General features: G+C 34.4%; 2 long non-coding RNA genes and 1 pseudogene across 3 annotated transcripts; 1 reads left to right on the top strand and 2 right to left on the bottom strand.

The window, feature by feature from the left end:
* Positions 1 to 7,445: 7,445 nt before the first annotated feature.
* Positions 7,446 to 9,029, bottom strand: LOC125593061. Its single transcript, XR_007328977.1, has 4 exons — positions 8,761 to 9,029; positions 8,119 to 8,218; positions 7,846 to 8,038; positions 7,446 to 7,735 (listed from the first exon to the last, which is right to left on the bottom strand). It is a non-coding gene; the product is annotated as an uncharacterized LOC125593061 (long non-coding RNA).
* Positions 9,030 to 9,567: 538 nt separating this feature from the next.
* Positions 9,568 to 18,249, top strand: LOC125593062. Of its 2 annotated transcripts, XR_007328979.1 has the most exons (6): positions 9,568 to 9,940; positions 10,355 to 10,398; positions 15,181 to 15,374; positions 15,463 to 15,613; positions 15,696 to 15,833; positions 15,929 to 18,249. It is a non-coding gene; the product is annotated as an uncharacterized LOC125593062 (long non-coding RNA). The 2 variants fall into 2 exon arrangements; XR_007328978.1 differs by having other exon boundaries at positions 15,181 to 15,613.
* Positions 17,510 to 23,506, bottom strand: LOC106433633 (annotated as a pseudogene).
* Positions 23,507 to 24,090: the final 584 nt, after the last annotated feature.

Raw genomic sequence — 24,090 nt, 5'->3', positions numbered from 1 at the left:
CTCAAGTTGATGACATTACGGGCAATTGAAGGAGAACCAAGTGAGCCTTTAGGCATGCGTGCCGTAAACCAAGCAGGTTTACTTGCACGGATCAGAAAAGAGCAAGAATGTGATGAAAAGCTAAAGAAAATCATCAAGGAAGTCAAGAATCATGAAGGTGCAAACCCAAGTGGCTATCATGTGGCATCAGATGGTACACTTTTACTTAATGGAAGGATCTCAGTACCACATGGAGAAAGGCTACGAGATGAGATTTTGAAGTCGGCGCATCATTCGTTACTCAGTATCCACCCCGGGAGTACGAAAATGTATCGAGATATCCGAAGGTATTATCATTGGCCGGGAATGAAGAAATCAGTGGCGCGATGGGTGGCTCAATGTCAAACTTGTCAACAAGTCAAAGTCGAGCATCAGATTCCAGGAGGGTTGTTACAAAGCTTACCAGTACCTCAGTGGAAATGGGATTCCATATCCATGGATTTCATCACTGGGTTACCCCGGCTCGAGGTAGATCAAATAACACAATATGGGTGATTGTTGACAGACTGACGAAGGTGGCGCACTTGTTACCTATGAAGGAAACTGATAAGGTAGAAGTATTGGCAGAGATGTATGTGGACCAAATTGTGAGGTTGCATGGTGTGCCAACAGATATAGTCTCAGATCGAGATCCTAGATTCACCTCAAATTTTTGGAAGGCGTTACAAGAAGCAGTGGGAACTAAGTTATTCATAAGCACTGCGTATCATCCCGAGACGGACGGCCAAACAGAAAGAACCATTCGCACCATAGAGGATATGATGCGGATGTGTATATTGGATTGAGCGGGAAGCTGGGAAAAGCATTTACCATTAATCGAATTCTCCTACAACAACAGCTTTCATTCTAGCATAGGTATGGCACCATATGAGGCGCTTTATGGGAGGCCATGCAAAACACCTTTGTGCTGGACCGAAGTTGGAGAAAGAAGAGAGTTCGGACCCGAAATTGTAGAAGAGACGACGAAAAAGTTGGAGATCATTCAAACCAATATGAAGAAAGCGCAGGATAGGCAAAAGAAGTACGCTGATCAATCAAGGCGAGAAGTGGTGTTCAGTATTGGTGATTGGGTTTATCTAAAGGTGTCAGCTCAGAAAGGAAAAGATCGATTCGGGAAAGTCGGGAAACTAGCGGTAAGATTCATCGGACCATATCAGATTATAGAACGAATCGGAGAGGTAGCTTATCGTCTCAACCTACCTAAAGAAATGAGGATACATCCGGTGTTTCATGTATCAATGCTACGGAAACATGTTCATGATCCCAAAGCTATTGAGATGGAGCAAATCGAAAACCTGCAAACAAACCTCACTTATCCAGAGGGGCCGATCCGAGTAGGTGAACGTCGAATACGGAAACTAAAGAACCGAGAGATTCCTCAAGTCCAAGTCTTCTAGGGTAAGCGAAACCGTGTGGTCGTGACCTGGGAGGATGAGTCGAGATTCAAAGCATCGCATCCAGAGTTCTTCCATGAAGATGTAGTGATGGAAGAGGGGGATCCATCGAAACCCTAGAGAATTCGGGGACGAATTCTTATAAGGAGAGGAGGATGTAATACTCCGTCTAAAAAAAAAAAAAAAAAAAAAGAAGAGAAGGCTCGGAATAGTATCGGCGGGAAGTGGAGTCATCGAAATTTGACTACAGTTTAATGATATGGTGCAATGTCATTAAATGTAAGTCAATAGCTTAATTGGATAATTAAGCCACTTTTCAAAGAGTAGTGACCAATGAATGTGTAGTTTTGGTCACCAAATTTAGGTTAGTTTATCATGCTTAAAAGGAAAGAAGAGACAAAGAAATATTTTATATTTCTTATGGCTTGGTTGCATTCAACGTGTTTGATGGGAAGAAAAGGAGAATGAATCGTATAGTCTTGCTTTGTCATCACCAGGTGTCTAAACAAGAAAGGAAGAAAATAAATAATATGCTTACTCATGCTTATGAGTATCACGTGGCCAACTTGGAAGCAAATGACTTACCTGAGTCATTGTCTTGGAAACGTGGCCAAAGATGGGAGGGAGAGTGTGTGATACTTGTCACCACCTCATAGATCTTGTTTAACTATAAAAGGAAGGTCAACCTCTTCCATTTTCACACTTACGTGACCAAGAGAGAAGAGAGGAGAGCAAGAAGAGAAAAGAAATAAAGAGAAGAAAGAAAGAAGAAAAGAAATAGAAAAAGAAAATAAATAATTTAAGGAGCTGTTTAGAGAGTTGCTTGGAGAAGCAAGACGTGTTACAAGATTGCGGGATTAACGGTACAGAATCAAGACGAAGATTGGAGGGGATAAAAAGGGTTTGGTCAGCTTCCGGAATCAGAAAGTCAAGCCACATCGCTTAATCACTGTGAGTCACGGTTAATTGTTTGTTAACGTGTTTTTAATGCAGATTCCTGACATCGGAGACGGTTTCTGAGCTAGGATTGTCAGACCGGTCTAGGTGTCAGTTTGTGGATCCGAGGCTTGAGACGATGTCTGGGCTAAGTGGATAGCAAGACTAGTCTAAGCACCCGGATTATTGTGATTGTGTGATTATTATATGTTGTTATAGTGTGTACCTCGTGTTGGTACTGTTGTATGAGAACCTCGTGGTGGTTCTAGTAGTAGTTTGCAGGTCATTGCTTCCTCAAATGGTACCACTAAGCCGGTCGTGGTCCGGAAAGTGGTGGGCTCGGTTTAACTTGGCTTGATCACCAAGGCCGAGTGTCACATGTGGATGTGACAGCCCCCGGCGAGTCCGATAGAGGACCGGGGCACGGCGATTCCGATTGAGGACCGTGACCGGGTGATTCCCGAGCGCCTACGCCTGTGTGGTGTAATAGTGAAGGGAATGCCGGTGTCCCTTATTTGGAGGAAGAATGATTCTGTTGGGCCCTAGGAGTATATATATGGTTGATTGATGTGATGACACTCATAAAGAGTGTTTGGATTATTATGGTTTAATTGTTTACTGCTTAATCATTTAAAATTTAATATTTGAATATTGATTGTTGAACTACCCGTCTTGCTTGTGTTTGGGGTTGGTTTAGAATGACGGGTAGTTGTATATGCTAGATAGGGAACCCTGGCTCACTGAGTGAAACTAGTTCACTCACTCCTCACTTCCTTTTGCAGGTGACCAGTAGAGAGGACCGTAGCACTCGCGGAACTGTAGGAGCTGGTGTAAATTGATCATCTTTTGCTAAAGACTCGTTTTCAAGATATATGAATGTATGTTTTACTTTCGACTGCGTCCATGAACCCTATGTATAATATTTTGGTCTTGTGAACTTCATGTATTATATATATGAAATAAAGTATGTTTTATATTCGTGACGTGTTGAATCTGATATTAGGTTAGTCCAACCTAACACAACTCTATTACTCGGTACGGGTTGCAAAGCCTCAGGCCGAAGATTAGTGCTGTTGATGATGTTGTATTTGGTTGGATCTCGGGAGAGAGGAATGAGGAGGCTGATTTACTGGCCAAAAATGTCTTAAAATTGTATGAACAAGAGGTGGTTGTGGTTTTAATGCCCCCACCAAACTAGAGTTATGAATGAATGTTAGTTGGTTAAAAAAAAAATGTCAGTGGAACTTGCGGGATAGTTTCAGTGATCATTTTAATTAGCGCTGCTCAACTCAAGTATCAATATAATTCACGTGGTGGCTACTTATTATTTTCTTATATTTTTCGAAGAAGTTAGCTGACTTCTTATGCTAGATCTTAATATATGATCAAGTCTTGCTGGATCGCGAAATTGATATAAACATTACATACAACTCGAGTAAATAATAACCATCACATATTCACACGTTTAAGTTTAAACTTCATTGGTTCATGGCAATGCCTTCAAATTGCCTGAAACATTAACTCATTGCTCATCTAGATAATTATTGACACCTAACTCATCATAGAGTATTAAGCTATATATCTATCTATACCTATGGTTAAGCTCCAAATCCTAAACACATGCTTTCACAAGAAAATAAACAAGGCTGGCCGTTTCTAAATGAGTTTATTAGAAAGAAAATAAAGTACGTAAAAAAGAGAGGAGAAAATAATCTCCTAGTCGATAGACTTTGCCATATTTGTGAAAACCTTTTTTTGAAATTTGACATTTTTCATAGATCAATATTTTATGGTTATTCAAAGTTGGATTGAGAAATTCAATGGAATTTCTACCTATTGATGATGGTCTAAGCACTTAATAAAAGGGCTGTCAAAAAAAAAAAGCACTTAATAAAAGGAGAACAAGTGAATATGGAATAGAAATCTTATTATATAAAGCTTGGTTCTTTAAAGTTGCTAATTAACATGATCGCGACATGTGTCAATAATTTTTTTAAGATTGCGACATGTGTCAAATATATGATCTCTTTTCTTAGAATTTAAAAGAGATTTAGAAAATAAAAGTTATTATTAAAAAAATATCTTTTTACGATTTTTTTTAAGATTTTGAAAAAGAACAATTACCATTACATAGTCTTTCACAATTATATATTGTTAAAATTATTAGATAGTATTTTTTATTTTTTTTAATCCTAAACAAGTAAATAATTGTAAAAAGTTATTTAAAAGTATTTTTTTTGTGTTAAAAATATATAAATTTCGTTTTCAAAGATAATAAAGAAATAAAATTGCAAAGAAAAATATTAACTAAACCAAATCTAGAAAAAAAAACGAATTATAAAATACTACAAATGCAAGAAATTATTTAATAAAATTCATAAAGTAAAACTAACTATAAAATAAGTAATATTTATTTTTTAAAAGCTTAAACAAAAGAAAATTCTAAAATTATTACTATTATTTTACTATAAATAACAAACTTTCCTTTTTATAGATAATTGTATGTTAATAATTTATAAACCAAAAAATACCTACAAATATTTCACAACTATATTTAAGTTTTAGCTTCCACATATTATTTTCAAAAAATAAAATCTTATTTTCGAAAAAAATATTACCTAAGTATTTCTTTTAATTTCTTGATACAACTCAATTTTTCTTATAATCTTATTACATTTTATGATGCTAACGCAATCTTTTTTTCAATTATGATGTGTTATCGTATATGAGTATGTGTTAATATGAAAAATATGTGTTTGTACATATAAGAAAAAATATAAAATTCGTTAAACAGAAAATTTTATTAAAAGTAAATTAATTTTATAAAAAAATTAAACAAAAACGAATTATAGTATCCTACCAATACACGGAAACTTTTAATGAAAAATATTAAAGAAAATAATTATAAAATAAGTAAGTTTCCTTTTTAAAAAGTCTAAATAAAATAAAATTGTAAAAGCAACATTATTTTTCTAATAAATAACTAACTTTCCTTTTTCATAGGTAATTTTTTTTAGGAAATTATAAACCAAAATAACTTCAAATATTTCACTCGATATGATTGTTACATGTGCTAATAAAAAATAATTATATTGTTAATGTGTCAATAAAAACCTGCCATTATGTGAAACTAACTTTTGTTTCCTAAAATCCTAAATAAAATAGATTTATAAAATAATTTTTCTTTTTTTAATCTTGACCAAATAAGATTTTTTTTTAAAAAAAAAATCCTTACAAAAGATAATTGTAAAAGTCTATTTAATAGTAATTTTCACTTTTAAAATTTAATGATAAACATAATACTAAAAATTATTTAATTAACAAAGAAAAATTGTTAACATATTTTTTATATTGAAAAAAACGAATTTTGAAAATAGGAACTTCTAAAAATAGTTAATATTAACTGGAAATAATTATTTAATAGTAATTTTATTTTTCTAAATCCTGAACAAAATTAAATTTTAAAATATTATTTAATATTAATTTCCTTTTCTAAAACCCTAAAAAAGCTTTAAGAGAATATTTGATATATTTTTAAAAAATCATAAACAAAAGAAATTTTATCATATTTTTAAGTTCTAACCAAAATAAAATTGTAAAAACTTATTTGGTATGTTTTTGAAAATAATTTGATGAAGCACATGATACTAAAAATTACTCACTCTGTTTAAAATTAGTTTAGATACGAATTGTACAAATAGTATTTTTTAAACTTATTTAATAGTAACTAGAAATAATTATTTGATAACAATTGATTTTTTCTAAAATTTTAAAGAGAAGATAATTGTAAATGTTTATATGATAGTAATTTTCCTTTTCTAAAATCCTAAACAAAAAATATAAAAAAAATCCAAACAAAAATAAATTTTAGAATTATTTAATAATAACTAAAAAAAAGAATTCAATGACAAGTAGCCGCTAATGACAAGTATGATGTTAAAACTATTAATTATCAAAAATCAAAAATTAGGATGTCGTCATGATTGCTATTTATATGTGTTTGGTCATAGGAAAATCATACGCATGTTTGATATATATTTTCATGTTTGGTCATAGGAAATAGATTATTATTATTATTATTGTCACCGAAGTGATTTTTATATGCATTTTGTCAAAAAAATCAAGTTTCATCGCCATCTTATTACATTTTTGTTTTTACTATGTAATATTTTTCTACTTTATTTTTAATTAAAATGTTGTTATAGAAATATATCATTTAGAAATAATAAATTAAGAAAATTATTAAGTATCAGATAAGTTTAATAAAATATTAAATTATTACATAAGAAAGTGTATGATGTTGTCAATGACTCGATTGACCTTATTTAACTTTCATTTTTTTTCATTCTAATTCTTAATTCAGATTGGGTTGGATTTAAATTAATAGGTATGAGTGTTTTTTCTAGCACTAAGTAGAAAGTTGATAAAAATTCACCTATGCACATGATTATAAAATACAAATATTAACTGAGATTTATGTATAAAAACGAGTTCTTAATTATAAAATAAGTCTGACGCAATATACGCAAAAACAATCCTAAAAATATAATAAAATGATTTATTACTTTTATTTCTTTATTAAATTAAAACATCAAACAAAACCCGTTGCAACGCACGGGCTCATATCTAGTATCTAATAAAGAGCTTATTAAAGTGCAAGAACAAATGAAAAGGAAATAATCTTAGATTGTCACTAATTAAGGACAAATATATTTTAACTGGTTAATAAAAAGATTAAAAAGAAGTGTGTTGCACCAAAGCAACTGCTAAGGCTACTTCTCTTGTTCACATAACTAGCATAAACTCTCTCAAGGTTATATCTCTTGTTCATTTAACCAGCATGGAAGCCCTACATACATCGGGGTTTTCCCATTTATTTAAGCTTATAGACATTGTGTCGGACTTGTTGCTTAGACTTGTAGCGTTGGACTCCAATACATGGTTTGTTTGTTTTAAGTTCAGGAACCTACTCTGAATCCTATCTCTTATGTGGATGAGTCGACTTAGAGCATCATTATCCCAAAGCTCTTATTAGGGTGTCTTAATTATTTTTAAGTAGTAAAGTGACTTAAAAGATATAGCTAAGAGATTTTAATATTTACTATCTCCAATGCAACTCTCTTAATTAAGAGTTCTTAAAAAAAATTAAACATTTTATGAAAAACATATCTACATCTTGGTTGGTTGAGGATGAGAGAATATATGTGTGATCAAACATGACTGAAAACTACAAGACTTCCTCCACGACAGAAAACTACTAGCTTACTCCCAATGCTACAAGACAACAAGACAGAAAACTACAAGACTTCCTCCACTCCGTGACACAAGAAAACTCCCAATGCTCCATTCTTTGACTCTGTCTTGACCTGAAAGACGAAGATGAATCAATAACCAGATGCAATAACATGAAACATAAGAACAAGAACATGAAACATAAGATCAGAACAACAAAGAACAACATAAGATAAAACTAAACCTTGTAATAAAACCATTCAGACCATGAGGATGCTTTGTATAGAGGCGATATCAGAATCAGACCCAAAACTCTATCTTTATGTTTTATCTGCAAACCTCATGTCCAGGGGGACTAATATGGTAGATGCAGAAGTTATGGAGGAGCAAAGACACTGCTTCAGGGCAGAGAAACAGTCCTTGGAAGCAAGACAAGTCTAGCCAAACATAACAATCTAACATCAGGTTATGTGAAAGTGAATATAAACCAATGCATATATTTCACCACTACTCTTACAATTTAATGCTACATTTGGGTAAGTGATCAATGCTGGCTTCTCTTGGTCTCCATAGACTACAACTGAAACTAAACCATCGCATGTCTTGACATGATGCTCCTGCAAAGAAAGATCAAAACAAAGAAAGAACTGAATCAGTCTATCCAAACTACAATGCCACAAGCTTGATTATCATATACACACACACACCATTAGTCTCGTCCAAAATCAGCTCAACATTCAGGGAAACCACAACAAAGCTTTCCAATTTTATTCTTGTTTTAAGCAGGTACTAGTACATCTAAGAAAGGAACATTCCAACTTTGTTCCAGACCATACAAAAAATAAAAAAGGTTCTCAATAGATTCTCCATGTGCAAAAAACAAGCAGTTCTGGAATTTTACTGTAATCTACACAACAGAGTTAAAAGAAACTATGAATAGCCAATAAAACTAACAATCCTATGAACAAAATGTCGATAAAGTTCTGGACTTTAAGTGAAATCTACACAAAACATAGTTACAGAGACTATGAATTGCAAATAAAATTGGATACATAAAGCTAAAGACCAAGGAAGAGAGCCAAGTCTTATGATAAGCTCATGGAGGCTGAACCCAATCATACCGACGAAGAAAGTATCGACATTTAGATAATTAACTTACGGTCTGGCGAAGCTTCGGCGAGAAGTGGAGCGGATTGAGGTGAGGGAAGAGGGTCGAGCAAACCGGAGAGAAGCAAGTGCGGAAGGAGAGGAGAGAGTTGGAAGGAAAGAGAGGGAGAGAGATGGAAGCGAAGACTTGGCTGGGAGAAGAACCCGGAGGAGGAGATGAGAGTAGTTGAAGAAGACGCCATTGAAGAAGCTACAAAACTGCTATCGCCCTGACACGTGGCTTACAAGAGGCGTCTTTTATGTACCCTAATTAAAGGACGTCACTTGTGTTAAGACCAGGTCCATTGGGGGTTTTACCCAGGGGTTCTAAACGAAAAAAAGAAAAAAAATAAATGAAAAATGAAATAAAAAAACAGAACCGGTCTAAATGAAGGGGTTGTAGAAGCTGTAAAAACCCCATACGTGGCAATATGATATTGGCTTGAGGGAAGGTGACCTCTTCTCTTCTCTTCTCTTTCATAATCGATCCGTTTCTCTTCCTTGATATTGTCGATGTCTCCACCGTGCATCGCTGCTCTTCGTCGATGTATCTTAAGCAATCCGAGAACGGAATCTTAAAGCCCCTCTACCCGTGGAAACCATAATTTCGCATATTCTTGAGAGATTATGTCCGTACAAGGATGGCGAAATCGATGAGATGCAAGAGGGTGAAGAGATTAAAAGCTATAAGAAGAGAAATTGTTGAGAAGGAATTATTCACTCTCACTAGAGAAGATGCCAAATCCGCCGCCATGGAAGTCGCACTCGCCGCCCCTAAATTACCTGGTCGTCTACCACCACCTTCTCCGATCATGGAAGTTGCGGCTCCTACCTCCGAGTCTGCCTCTGTCTCCGCCAACGTTATGGGTGTGTTGGATTTTTATAGTTTGCTCGTGTCTTCCGCGAAAACGAAGGCATGGAACAAGGGGAAGAGATCAATCCAAGCCTCGTTGCAGGGATAGAAGACTCTGCGGCCTCCTGGTGCCTTGAGGAGTTAGCTAAGCTCTGTGATTTGAGCTCAATAATCCCATGATACCAATCTTTTCCAAGGTGGATCTCTCTCACGTACGCAAACAGAGCGGCCGTTTCGTTGAGGACTTTGAAACACACGCCAAAAGATTTGAGGACGAGGAGATACATCCATGGAGAGGAGCTATGAAGATAGTTGGAAACCTCCCTGGATATGTTTACAGGTACAAGACTCCAGATCTCCATATATATATATAGCACAGCCTCTATAGTTTATGATATGTAGTTAGATATAGAAGATGAACTGAAGTTAGATTCTTGAAATTTTGGAACTTGTGGTTAGATCATGTAGTTAGATATAGAAGAAGAACTGAACCAAGGCCTAGACAAGATAAGAGGAAATGTCTATGAGAAGAAGATTCTTGTGGTTTTAGATGATGTTGATAACGTAGACCAAGTTGATGCGTTGGTTGGTGAAAGAAGTTGGTATTGTTCTATCTACAGCAATTAGCATTGTGTCTCTTTATGCTCATGTTTCATATCTTTCTGTTTTGTGTCTCTTTATGCTTCTTCTAAGTCTTCATCTGAACTGCATTTGTATTTGACATGTACTAAGCTGTCTCTTTATGCCGTTGCAGGTGAAGCGAATACATGTGACAGAAGAAGCGAAGACATGACATTGGTATGTTTCGCTCACTCATAAGTTTGTGTATTTTGTATTCTGTCTAGTCGTATTGTGTGCTCATTCTACTTAAAAAACAAAAAAATTAAAAACCTCAATGAGGTTCTACCATTGGACAAGGAAAAATTAAATTAGATTAACAAAGGTTCTAAACCTTTCAAATCACTATATTTATTATTAATTTATTGATTAGAGCCCATAAAGGGTTCTTATTGATGGACATGCTCTAACTAGTGGTATAGCCTCCGCGCAAGTGCGGGACCAGATAAGTTATTGATCGTTGTGTAGTTTGTGTATGGGATTTTGTCGTTTATTTTTTTACACTTTTGTTTTTCCGTGTTGTATATAATGGTGATGAACATAACATTTGGAAGTCACACAGTTTGATTAAGTTGATATAAGAATGACCGGCGAATTCATATGCATTTTTTTCGTAATGATTTGATCGACCATTAGCGTTATTAGCGCTTTCATGTTCAAAAGATAAAGTTTATGAAGTTGTTTAATATTTACTTAGGTAGTTGTTAGTATATAAAACAAATAGTGTAAGGAACAAAATATAAAATTTGAATTAAAAAAATTAAACAATTTATCGAACAATAAATTAAATTATTTTCTTATTTTACCTAAATTAATTTCAAAAATATAGAATTATAATAAACTATTTTTTTTTAAAAAATTAATAACTCTAGAAAAATTTATAAAATTATACGGTTGCAAAATTATTTATTTTTAGAGTTTTACTCGACTTTGTTAAAAATAGTTTATGGTGGACAAAAAAATGTCAGAAATAGGTAAACCAAAAAAATACACCACTGACAAATCTTGTATGAGTTAGAACCCGTCGACGTTTCATTAATAATCCAAAATAGAAATAAAATATCCGAACAGAGAAAACAAGCAAGGGAAAAAATATCCAAAGTTTATGATGGAAAACAAAGATAATAGCAGTTTTTAAAAATGCATAGAAAAGACGTTGACGGGCTGATAGGAATACAATAGATATTTCCAATCACACACGGCAGCGCTTGCGGTTGTTCTGAGCGTCTGAAATCTCTGGAGGATCTGCTGCAGCACATTCCTCATCGACCTTGTCTCCCAAAACAGACGGGCCCGATGATGCTGCCAATCCTACGTCACCTTCACTGCTTGGAAGAATATTCTCACTGTGCTCCTGAAATACATGAACGTGATGACAAGTAAAATTAGACAACCTTGCCATGGTTCTCTATGATGGTATCTTCAGTGATGGTGGAGATAGTGATGGTACGGTGATTGCTATTAATGGCTTCCATCAATTTGAGAGCTCTTCATGTTTTGGGCTGGATCTTGGCAAGTAGCTATGAATACATCAAACACTATGTTGCTGGCATGAGATTTGAATCGACCTAGAGAGCCTGCAACAACATAGACAATGAGGTTCTTGAGTATATTGAGCTCTACCAAGCCAAACACACTCGTTTTCAACACCTTGTTTCCTATCTCTCTTCTAATTACTGCCATGTCCCTCGATGCAGTTCACCGCAATAGGTTTGTTAATGTCGGAGAAGAAGTTATCTGACCAATAAATTTCAAGTTTTTAAGTTTCAAGATGACACTAAGCTAAAATGCATTGTTTTAAAATCAAACCAATAACATACAAAAGGAACTCACCAGAGATTCCGATCACATCCATGTCAGGGAAATCATCGCTGATGAACTCAATAACATTATGGACACCTTTGGTTACCAAGTCCATCCCCATTGCACCACACCAGTGTTACAACTGAACCATACATAGCCATTTTTTCCCTACCAATGTACAGTGAACAGTTTGTAGCATCGTAAATCTAATTGACATGCATCCACAAAATCATTATTTCATCAGCAAAAGTTTCAATCTTGAGTCGAACCACACCACAAACATAATTTTTTTTACATCTTGGTGGTACCTGTTGAAAATGACACCCGACGTTTCGAAGTGATCTGGATTCTCCTAGGAAGGCTCAAGTTCCATAGCACGTTGGCACGACAAAAACTGGACAATAGGCGCTCTAGTTGTACCGTCCTTCAGCTCCGCCTGAGACGTATCCAGCCTTGCAGCCTCTGTTAGTCCTAGCAACCAAATAACTTTCCGTTATAGCCCATCAGAACAGAGTTTACATAATATTAGTTAATTGGACAACTTCAAAGCGATCAATCAACTTTCACGATCGACCCCCTATCGTAGCGATGGATGGTAGTGATTCACACGAACTGGGATAGAACCGTTGATCTTGGAATTCTGCCCAGAGAAACATACGCTTAAAGTATTTAAACTGATAGCTTGAATATTGATTAAACAAATATGGTATATAGTATTCCATCTAGAAATTCAAATTGTCAATACCTTTCCTGGGTACTATGTTCTAGGCGGATAAAGGTGGCGGGAACAACGACCGATTAAGCAACAACAACACTGGAGGCTGACATCTTCGAAGGTTGGCTAAAAGCTGCGACAGTTCAATTTAGGAGTAATTTAATAAGAGATATGGGTCTCAAGGTTTGTTTGAGAAATTATATATACTGAGACGGATCGTTTCAGAGGTGAAATAGTACCATAACTGATCGTTGGAGATCTAGAGAGGTGAAGATGAAAAGTTTCAGAATTTTTTTTGATAAGCTAAAAGGGTAACGCTTTGGTTTATCGGTAGAGACATAGTACTATAAAAATCCTAGATACATACAAAAGAGATTTAGCCCACTTATAAGTTTTATTGGGCCAGAATGCGGATTTTACTAAATAGGTTTCGATGATCAAAGTTACACGTGAGTATTGAAACATTACAGTTATGTGTGGGATCCACTATAAGAAATTCTTCATAAATAGTATATATTAGTTTCGGTAATCAATGTACAAAGTATCCTTTAGTTTAGTGGTATAAATGCTGGTGTTTATATCACAGTAACCCGGATTCGAGCCACAGACTTGACATTTTTTCACACTTTTTAAAAGTGAGACCCACTTACCTGCTGACGTGTCGCATCAGGAGTGATGAAACTGGCTCATTATAATGTAGATTTGTATTTTCCTTTTTTAAAAATTTTTTAATTAAACTAAGAGACCCTATTAAATATCCCGATAATCATGCTCTTACTTTCTCTATGGATCAGCAAATCAATACAATACTAAAAGGGAGATAATCTCAACTCTCAGCTATGCCACATCATCAAAAATAATCCTCCAACCAGAACATTTCTTTTTGCCACGTCAGATGGGCTTCGGTCTCCGTTGTGGTATTTACGTTTGGGACTCCGTTGTTTACTTTTATTACTCTGGGCTTCGTCTTCGACAAACCTAAGAAAAAAAAAATTACCTGCAGAGCACGGAGATCGCGATGAATCCTAAAGCAGACGGAGGTCTCGAGGATCTATGCCTCTGCCCCTTCGTCTTCTCCGATTCAAAGCGTAAAGAGCTCTGATCGATCACCTTCTCTACAGACGAAACCATGTTCTTCTCCCTCCCTCTCGCCGTTAACCCCACTCTTCTCCCCGTCTCCTTCAACTGCTTTCTCCTTCGGCGGAACTCACCTGAGATGCCTCAGACGCCTGGTTACTTCATGCAATACTAAAAGGGATATAATCTCAACTCTCAGCTATGCCACATCATCAAAAATAATCCTCCAACCAGAATATTTCTTTTTGCCACGTCAGATGGGCTTCGGTCTCCGTTGTGGTATTTACGTTTGGGACTCCGTTGTTTACTTTTATTACTCTGGGCTTCGTCTTCGACAAACCTAAGAAAAAAAAAATTACCTGCAGAGCACGGAGATCGCGATGAATCCTAAAGCAGACGGAGGTCTCGAGGATCTATGCCTCTGCCTCTTCGTCTTCTCCGATTCAAAGCGTAAAGAGCTCTGATCGATCACCTTCTCTACAAACGAAACCATGTTCTTCTCCCTCCCTCTCGCCGTCAACCCCACTCTTCTCCCTGTCTCCTTCCACTGCTTTCGCCTTCGGCGGAACTCGCCTGAGATGCCTCAGACGCCTGGTTACTTCATGCGTCGCCTCCGTTCAAATCACTGTCGCTAATGGTTCCGCCCAGCTCCTGTTGTTGTGGAGAGATAGCAGATTAGCGACAGTCTTCCTATCAAGGGACGCATGGCCGCCGACACCATCGATCTTCTCAAGGTGAATGGTGTTTCTGTTCCGATGAAAATTTGCATTTTGATTATTATCTGGTTAATGCTTTAGATTAACAAGTATTTAGCTTCAAACTTCAGATAATTTACAATCTGCTTGTGTTTTTAACTTCAAATCCTCCTTTGATTAAAGACTAATTATCTCCCTTTTGTTTATTGACTTCGACACAACGTTTTTTTTCTTATGAAGCTTTATGTTATGTCTTCGTCTTCATGTGTTTAGTATAGTCTCTCATGTTTGTCTTGCTTTTGAAACTTCTACTGGAGGAAGTTGGTATATATATATTTTTTTAAATTGGAATCTTGGCTGATTGGTCATGAGAAATGCCATCAAGTGGTATAGTATCTAATTAGCTACATATATAATATAAGGCTCTTATTTAGAAATTAGTTGGTATTTTGTTTTTTGAATGACTAGCAGGTTCTGAATTCGTAAATTCACTCTTTTTGGGGGAGAAAACCTTTCGCAACGCAACTTGAACATATGACCCGTTAGACACCTATTAAATAATCTAAGAGTTTTAGTCACTTGGTCAATTCTTTGTTAGTAGGTTTTAAGTGGTTTTGAATAATTTATTTCTGTGTGAATGAGTTTAGTATTGACTCTATCATGTCTTTGCAGGTATGGTAAGGACTCAGTGGTGTGGATGGACTCAGACTCGAACTCCGACACCGACACCGACTCGGAGAAGGACAATGAAAACGAGGTGTAGACATTGAAGCACGTAACGAAAAAATTTATGGTGTATAGGGCGGGGAAGCCATCGTGTGAGTATAATAAGACAATGATCTACACAGAAGACATTGGAGATCTTTGTATGTTTCTTGGACATAGCCAGAAACATACAATATACTTAATTTTAATTTTTTATAATATGATGTTGCAATCTTGAAATGATGACAGATTAGAAATGAAAGGCGAGGAGGTATCTTAGCAGAGGAAAAAACAGCCAGTCCCTTTCTCTCATAAGTTCTCTAAAGCTGATCCTTTGGCTCTCCGCCTTCTTGAACGCCTGCTTGCCTTTGATCCCAAAGACCGTGCATCTGCTGAAGATGTACCTTTTTGTTTTTCTTTCCCATTTTCTTACACAGACTTAAAATCTTATCTTTCATTGTTCTGATTTGGCTTATTTACAGGCACTATCTGATCCATACTTCAGTGGTTTGTCAAACTCAGAGCGTGAACCATCAACACAGCCAATCTCAAAGCTTGAGTTTGATTTTGAGAGAAAGAAGTTAACAAATAATGATGTCAGAGAATTAATCTACCGAAAGGTAACACAAAAAGCATTTCTTCTTCTACACATCTTGCTTTTCTCTGCTCTTTAATGGTTTTAACAGTCACTTATCTTTGGAAAAAAAAACATTAGATACTGGGAGTATCATCCTCAGATGTTGGAGGAATACAAGCACGGTGGTGATCAGCTTAGCTTCATGTACCCTAGGTTAGCTTCAATATTTATAGAACATATTTTATTTAAACAGTGATTTTTTTTGGGGAAAAAGATGCAATTTAATTTTATTCAATAATTAGTATATGTTACTCATATTAAATGTGATTATAAAATATTATATCATAAGATTACGTATACAAAAAAATATTAACATAATGTGTATTATATATGAAATGTACATTTAAAACATAATTTATGTATATATAAATCCAAAAATAGAAAATGGCAGTTAATTAAAAGGTTACAATTTTAAACACGATCTTCTATTTTGATAATTTTAAAATTATTATAAATATAAAACAAATTGTTTATATAAACATGTGTAACTTAGAATGTGTATAACTAAAGTAAAATTTAATATTGAGTTTGTACACAATACTATCAAAGCACCATAGACAAAGGACATGGAACCTAAAAAAAAGGCCATGAAACACAAAAGAAGAAGTGAGGCAAATGCGAGAATAATAATAATGCAGTTTGTAGGTTTGCAACTCAGATTGTAGGGCAGGATCAAACCGTAGGTGTTAGAATTCTTAAACCGTTTTTGTTAAATTTAAGTTTTGGTTAAAAGGTTGACAAAATTATTTTGGTTAAAACGATAAATTGAAGACAACAAATAAAGAATCGATATACAAGTCGGTGGTACTTTCTTTTAAATACAAGTACATAAATGAAACTTAATAATTTTAAAACCAATCAAAATTTATACAGTACTAATTATAAGCTTTACAATTTTTTTATATAAAAATAAATAACCAAGATAAAGAATATATATATCTTAACTTATAATTTAGTTAAATTTTTATTAATCTTTCTAATATCCTACATAAAACTCCAATAAAACACAACAAATTATTTCAAATAGTTTTAAATTTGCATTTATGTTTATAATTCTATAACAAGTTTCAGTGTATATCATATTTGTTCGTTTTTAAAATATAAATATAAAAATTAAACTAATATTATAGGAAAAAATCCGGGCGTAGCCCGGAAAAGCCCCTAGTGAATCTAAAGACTACTTTTGCTGCAGGAAGTCTTGGACAATATACTTAATTGGGCTATATCGCCCTATAATATTTACATGAGCCCCATATATGTATGAGCCCAATCTCACTTTTCATAGTTCCCACAAATTTCACGTTGTTCAGCGTTCCAATTAAGAGTTGCCACGTGGAATTTATAACAGTACCAAATCAACTTGACTCCAGTTGACGAAGTAGGCATAACCTTACAAGATCACAAATATTCCCATTAAACGAACATGATTGCTAGATGGTCAATGTACATAGAGATGCTAAAGAATACTCCCTATGGAAGAACCCATACGAGATTTTCTGTTGAGACACTTGTAAATACAGAATGCAACTATGCATGCCATGAATGATATCTAGACCACATGGTTCACATGATGTGATCTTTTTCAAGATCTGTACAATCCTTAGAAATTAAATTATATGTTTCTAAATCTATACATCTTTTTTTTTTTGAACACTTATAAATCTATATATCTATTTCGTGTAAATTGTGGAATAACATTTTCGTAGTTATAAAGTATTGTTTCACTGTTTTTTTTTTTTTGACATCAAATTTTCAGTGGTTTATTAGCTTTTTTTAGGGCATTTATATTTAGAAACTTGATATGTGAATATCCCAAAATTGTTTTTTTTAAAAGAGGGAAAGTAGTTCTCAAATCAGACCAGCTGAGCCGCTGCCGAGATCTATGGCAATATATGAGTGAGAGGGGAGTGGATGTTGTTTCCAAAGTTTGTGAAGTAGAGACTCGTGGCTTTATCTTTGATCAATGGAAGCTGAAAAACCGGTGGGTTAACATGATAAAGAATGGGAACAAGTTGATCAAAGAAGCAAGCAGGTGTTGCATAAATTTACTTTCCTGATTCAGAAAAATGATATAGTAACTACAATGGAAGTGATAATTTAATTTATTGTAACCAAATGCTCTATCTACCATTCACGTGAGTGATCCTTGGTATCTTTCTAGCAAATCTTGGACCAACTTTAGAAGCTTTCTACTTTGTCATTTCCCATGAAAGAAATAACTATAACGGAAACTTTTAGTATTCACTTTAGACTATAACCCTGTTCTTTTGATAGACGCTGCGTCTAGCGTCAACGTCTCCAATTAACCCTGTAATTTTGTTGCTTTAAAAGCATGATGGCAAAGAACCACTGAATCCGGTGTTAATTAAACGAGACGCGGCGTCAGATTTCCGATGATATTTGACCGCTTGAAATTCTAGCGTCAATTAAACAAGAACGCGGCGACTCCTTTTGCTGTTACGGCGACATTTTTTTCTCGTCATCTCTGTCCGCGTTTCTTTCACAAAGTAGTTGATGCGAATATTTGGTGACGCTGACGCTAGATACTGCGTTTATCAAAAGAACATGACTTATGTAGTTTAAAATGAGATCAAATAGCTGATGGGTATGACAGATGTTTGAATAACAAAAAAGTTGAAAAACAGAAGATTTTTTTTATATTTTTGATTTTCATGTCTAAGTTTGTAAAAACCCTAAATTTGCAAGTCTCACAATTACTAATAGATTGTGCGAAATTCTTAAACGTTAGACAAATAAACGATACATTTGATGATAGTTTTATTCAAATTTTGATTGGAACACACGTAAAAGCTGACATGTCAAATTAAGATATCTCTTAATTTAATGTAATGTTGGATTGATTTTAGACCACGTGGAGCAGCTAGTGTTATGGAGCAAGAGTGAGTCACTAAAAGCCATACGCGTGGTGCTCAAATCGAATTCGATCATATAATCTTGAAGTTGATGCGTCCCAATGACCATCGACTCATTAGGTTTCTTTCCTCCGTCGACGAACGCCAAACAAATCACCGTCTCCAAAAATCTCACCACCGTATTCGCACCGTCAAACCTCCACTTCACCTCCCTTCCATTCCCTGGCAGCCCAATCTCTATTACCGGCACGTTCATGAACTCCTTCATGTTCCTCCTGGAACTGCCTTCTTCGAAACAGTGTTTGAATGGCGCAAGTCCTGGGATCTGATACATTCCTATTTCCTGTGAAACATAGTCATACCCAAACATAATGATCAGTAAATTTATTACACACAAATATTTCAAATCTAAAGTATCAAAATAAATTTATTAGTTCATTAAATTTAAGGAAAAATTGTCTAGATAGGCTCAAAAAAGTTATGACGAAATTAGCATAGCTTTTTCTAAAATATAAAACGATTAAATTATTTCAAACTATTTTTCATTTATGTACTAGTTTTAAAATAAAAAATGTTTGAATGCTATTATATAGTATTTTCTAAAAGTAACGAATAGGTAATGAACGTAGAAGAATAAAATTGCAAAAATGAAAAGGAATGGTTTTTCCATCCTATATTTAATAAGGAATAACTTTGTTCTTTATTTCTCTACAAAAAAAAGAAATGGTAGGGAATGAGAAGAAAAATTTATTCCTTGTGAATGGTGAATTTTTTTAGGAATGTTAGAGAATGCATTATTCATTATCGTTCCTTAGTCACCATTCATACTCTTAGTTTTTCATCTTAAATGTATAAGTATATTTTAATAATATATTTTTAATATTAACACTATTTTTGGTTAACTTCCCTTTTTTATAAATCACATTCTATATTTAAAAAAAAAAAAATTCACTTTATAAATTTTGTTATGTGGAGATGAACCCAAATTGCTTTGAAATTAATCAGTTTATTTCAATCAATTTTTCTAGGGGCATTGCCCCCGCGTTTGCTAGGGTTATTGTAGTTGTGAATTTTGCGTTTTGAGTTGTTTTTCAAGTTTTTTTTTATTGTTATAGGGTTAGAGTTGTGATGATGAATTGTGTATGCATTGTTCACCACTTATGAAGTACTAAACTGTGTTAGTAATGTGATTGATAAAGTTCGTGGTGTTGTTTGCTGTGTCACGGATACGTATTGTTTGTTTATCTTTTTAATTTGTTTCTTGTACTATTAAGAGTACATAAATTATATTAAAGTTGTTGAGAGTACCTTTTGTTTCTGGATATTTTTTTTCCAGTTTAGTTGTGTAAGTTTTGTTTATTAAGTAATAATTTTTATTATCCTTATTATGTTTGTTATATGTTTCTTTTTTATTTTTAAACTTGTTGCTCTTACCGGACCTTTAAAACAAATACATGAAGACTTGTAGAAATAACTATAAAATGAGTGATAGTTCTGAGTATTTGGGCCTTAATGGGTTTTAAACGAATTTATGTATTTCTCATAAGAAGACAATAACATTGACCTGTTGACATTGAGCATGTAATCTGTTTTTATAAGACAAGAGGAGTGAGCAGGTGGAGATGTTGTTGCCGCCTTTGTGTCTGTCGGGATTTTATCTTGTATCTTCTGGTTTGGTTGTGTTTGTTTCTCTTTTATTTGATGGGTAATATGTAAACAAAAATCATTGTTAGTTGTATTTATCAGAGTTCGTAATTTACTCTGTTTTTTTGTTTAGGTAATTTCACTGATATTGGTTGTCGTCTACGTTTTCTTCTTTGCGAAAGTAAGTTTGTAAATTGTTAAATAGTTGGCCGTGTAGTTTGTATTTGTTTAGCTGACTCGATGTATGTGTCGTTGAGTTTTAGTTGAGGTGATTGATTTGGTATATTTGTTTTGAAGTTTATTTCTAAGATTAGACAAAAAAGAGAGGTGATCATTAATGATTTGTCTTTTTTGGAATTCTAGTTTTTGGTGTTTTGATTGTTTGAGATGTTGTGGTTTCTTTTAAGCTGTAAAATAAAGGTTTGTGTAAAATTAGTTTGATAAGTAAAAGAGATAAATAGACGACCACATATTTTGGGTAGAAAATATTTTTGATTATTGATGTTAGCACAATATAGAAAATAATATAAAGGGAATTGTGTGTTGATTGTTTCTTACGGATCAATGAGGAGACGGATAACGACTCGGGTTGTTTCTTTGGTAAGGTCAGAGCCCTGGACAGAACGGATTTGCCCAACCACATCTGCGAGTTTAAATATCAGTTATGATATCAAAACATAATATAAACTCAGATGCAATATGATAATATACCTGGGAGTTCTATGTTTGTGTTCGCAATCACTTGGAAATTGTCGAACAATCTAATTATGACTGGAGATTGATCTTAGGAGCATCTGTGATGACTTCATTAATAATAGTTGGTGAGATGAAACGAATAAGGAATGAATGATCAGTTATCTTGTACATTCTTGAGCACCTATCAACCTCAAAATGATCGACTTACACAATGGAACCGGCTTTCAAAGATGACATGTAATGATTAGCACGTCCGGCGGGAATAAACTCATGAATCACAGAATCTGCAAATAATATTATTCAACAAAGAATCAGAAAATCAATTAAAAACAATCTATATTATTTTCCTTTCCTAGGCCCGTCCCATAGAGAAAGCCGAAGAAGCAAGAGTTTCCGACCTTCACAAATATATATTAGTTTCGGCCATAAAAGCACAAAGTATCCTTTAGTTTAGTGGTATAAATGTTGGTGTTTATATCTCAATAACCCAGGTTCGAAACATGGATTTGACACTTTTTCACACTTTTTCACACTTTTTAAAAGTGGGACCCACAAAATGCTGATGTGGCGCGCTGAAGAGAGAGCAAAAACTCAATCATTATAATATAGATTTTCTAAAATAATTAAAATAGTTTTGTTATTTATTACCTTTGCTTTATGATTAAATTATTTCAAACCCTATTTAATTTCTTCTCTTATGTACTAATTTTAAAGTGAAAAATGTTTGAATGCTATTATATGGTATTTTCTAAAATAATTGAAATAGTTTTGTTATTTAATATACCTTTGCTTTATGGGTAAATGCACTAGCAAGAGAATTGTAGATATCGGTTTGTAGTACGGTGTAAGGAACCACCGTGCTGAGCTTGGCTCCGCCCTCAAGCAACTTTGGATTCAACGATAAAGGGATTCCGCCAACGTAGATTGATGTGACTGAGATAAGATAATCCGAGCCAACGATTTTCAACGGCGTCAAAGTCATCGGAATCGGATTACTGCTACCGCCGAGCGGCGGGATAATATAGCGATTAACGGCGCCGACATAGAAGTGACTGGTGCCGGAAGAAGGCAAGCAGAGAGCGAACTTCGAGATGACATTAAACGCTGACGTCACCTGTCTCCAGAACGGAAACTCTCCCGGAGAAAGAGCCAGAACTCCGGCGATGGGAGGGGAAATAAATTGGGCGGCGCAGGAGAATGTGAAGCGGCGGATAGAGACACTGGAGAGTAACTCTTTGCCGTCTGTGGTGTAGATGGTGGCTTTGTCTTGAACGACACGACCGGTGGTCATGAAGGGTTTGTAACCGAGAGGATTTGGTTGACGGTAAAGGCAGAACTTCCCGTCGCAGCCACTGCCGGGGATGGACTTGCAGGTGGAGCTCTGGCAAGTGATGAGGTGGAGTGATGATAAAGATTTGAGGTTGCGGCAGTTGAGCCACGTTAGGTTTTTCCGAGGTCGAGGAGGAGGTTGACGTGAGAGTTCGCGGCGGATCCGATGTCAATAGTGGTGTAGTATTTTTTTGTGGGCTCGTGTTTTGTGATTGGAAGAAGGTATTGAGCTTCTGATATTGGAGTATGGCGGCAAACATGGAGACGAAGACGATGAGGTACGTAACGCCACCCATCTTTGTTTACTTGTTGTAAACGGCAATGAATGTGTTTGTTTGTTTGCGATGAAGATGGACTGTTATAGATGTATGGAATTTATACATGTAAAATAAACTTTGTATCTAAGAAAATGAAAATATTTAAATTCTATAAATGTATTTTTTAATGTTTGAGCACGTTGAATATTTGTTTTTCTAGCTAGTGTACGCGCATTGCCCGAAAAAAATATTAACACGTGACAACTTTTAAATTATATTTGAAAGAATTATAGAAATTAAGTCGGTGATCGTATACGTACGTGATGGTGAAACTGATATAAACAAATACAGACAAAATAACCACTGTACGTAAAGTTTCAACTTCAAGTCAATGCGTTTCAAATTGCCAGATATTTCGACTCATTATTATTCTAGAAAACTGTTGACATCTTACTCATCATACTGTATTAAGCCGTATCTATACCTCATGTTAACTCGGAATCCTAATTTTACAATAAAATCAAACACGTTTATTCTAGCTCTGTAGCCCTTAATAAAAGAAATAAAATATATTTGGAATAGAAATAGCGCATAAGGAATCAAAGTGCAAGATCAAATGAATGGAATAAAATTAAGGCTTTGATTGTTTGCATAGATTTTGGTTATTGGATATTAGTTTTTAGTTTTTCTATTGTTTGATTTTTGGCTTTCAATTTTTAGTTTTTAATTTTGATTTTGTTTTAAAATAAAATTTGAAGGTAATTTTTTCAATACTGATATAATAGATATAATATATTACACTGAAAAACATTTTAATTTATATTTTAAACGACTACTCTAGTAAACTTTCTTAAAATTACGGTAAATTTGATAAAATACACTAAAAATATTAATTGAAATATTGCTTATCAAATTGTATAATATGTGTATATTTATTATTATGATTACTAGATGCATGGTCAGGTGCTAGAAAAATATATGTAGGAACCCATATATGGGATTTTCTGTCTCTACATTAGTAATTAAAATTCATAATGTATCTATTTATGCGACACATGATATCTAGCTAGACCACATGGTTCACACAATGTATGTATATTTTTAATTTAAATTTAGATGGTCACTGTACATAGAGAAGCTAAGAAATATATGAAGGAACCAATTTGAGATTTTCTGTCGAGACTGTAGTAATTAACGTACATACTGCAACTATATATGCGGTCCATGTACATAGAGAATTAGAGATACTAAAGATATATGAAGGACCCATATAGATTTTTTGTGGATAGACTCGTAATTAAAATACATAATGCAGCTATGTATGCGTTGAATAAACCACATGGTTCACGTGATGTAATCGTTTTCTAGATTTCGTGAAAGCCCTAGAATTAAAATAATATTATTCTAAATCTATATATATATCTATTTCGTGTAAATTAAG

This window comes from Brassica napus, chromosome C9 (genome assembly GCF_020379485.1).
Source record: "Brassica napus cultivar Da-Ae chromosome C9, Da-Ae, whole genome shotgun sequence".
Classification (NCBI taxonomy): Eukaryota; Viridiplantae; Streptophyta; class Magnoliopsida; order Brassicales; family Brassicaceae; genus Brassica; species Brassica napus.
This window is presented reverse-complemented; position numbering and strand designations above follow the sequence as displayed.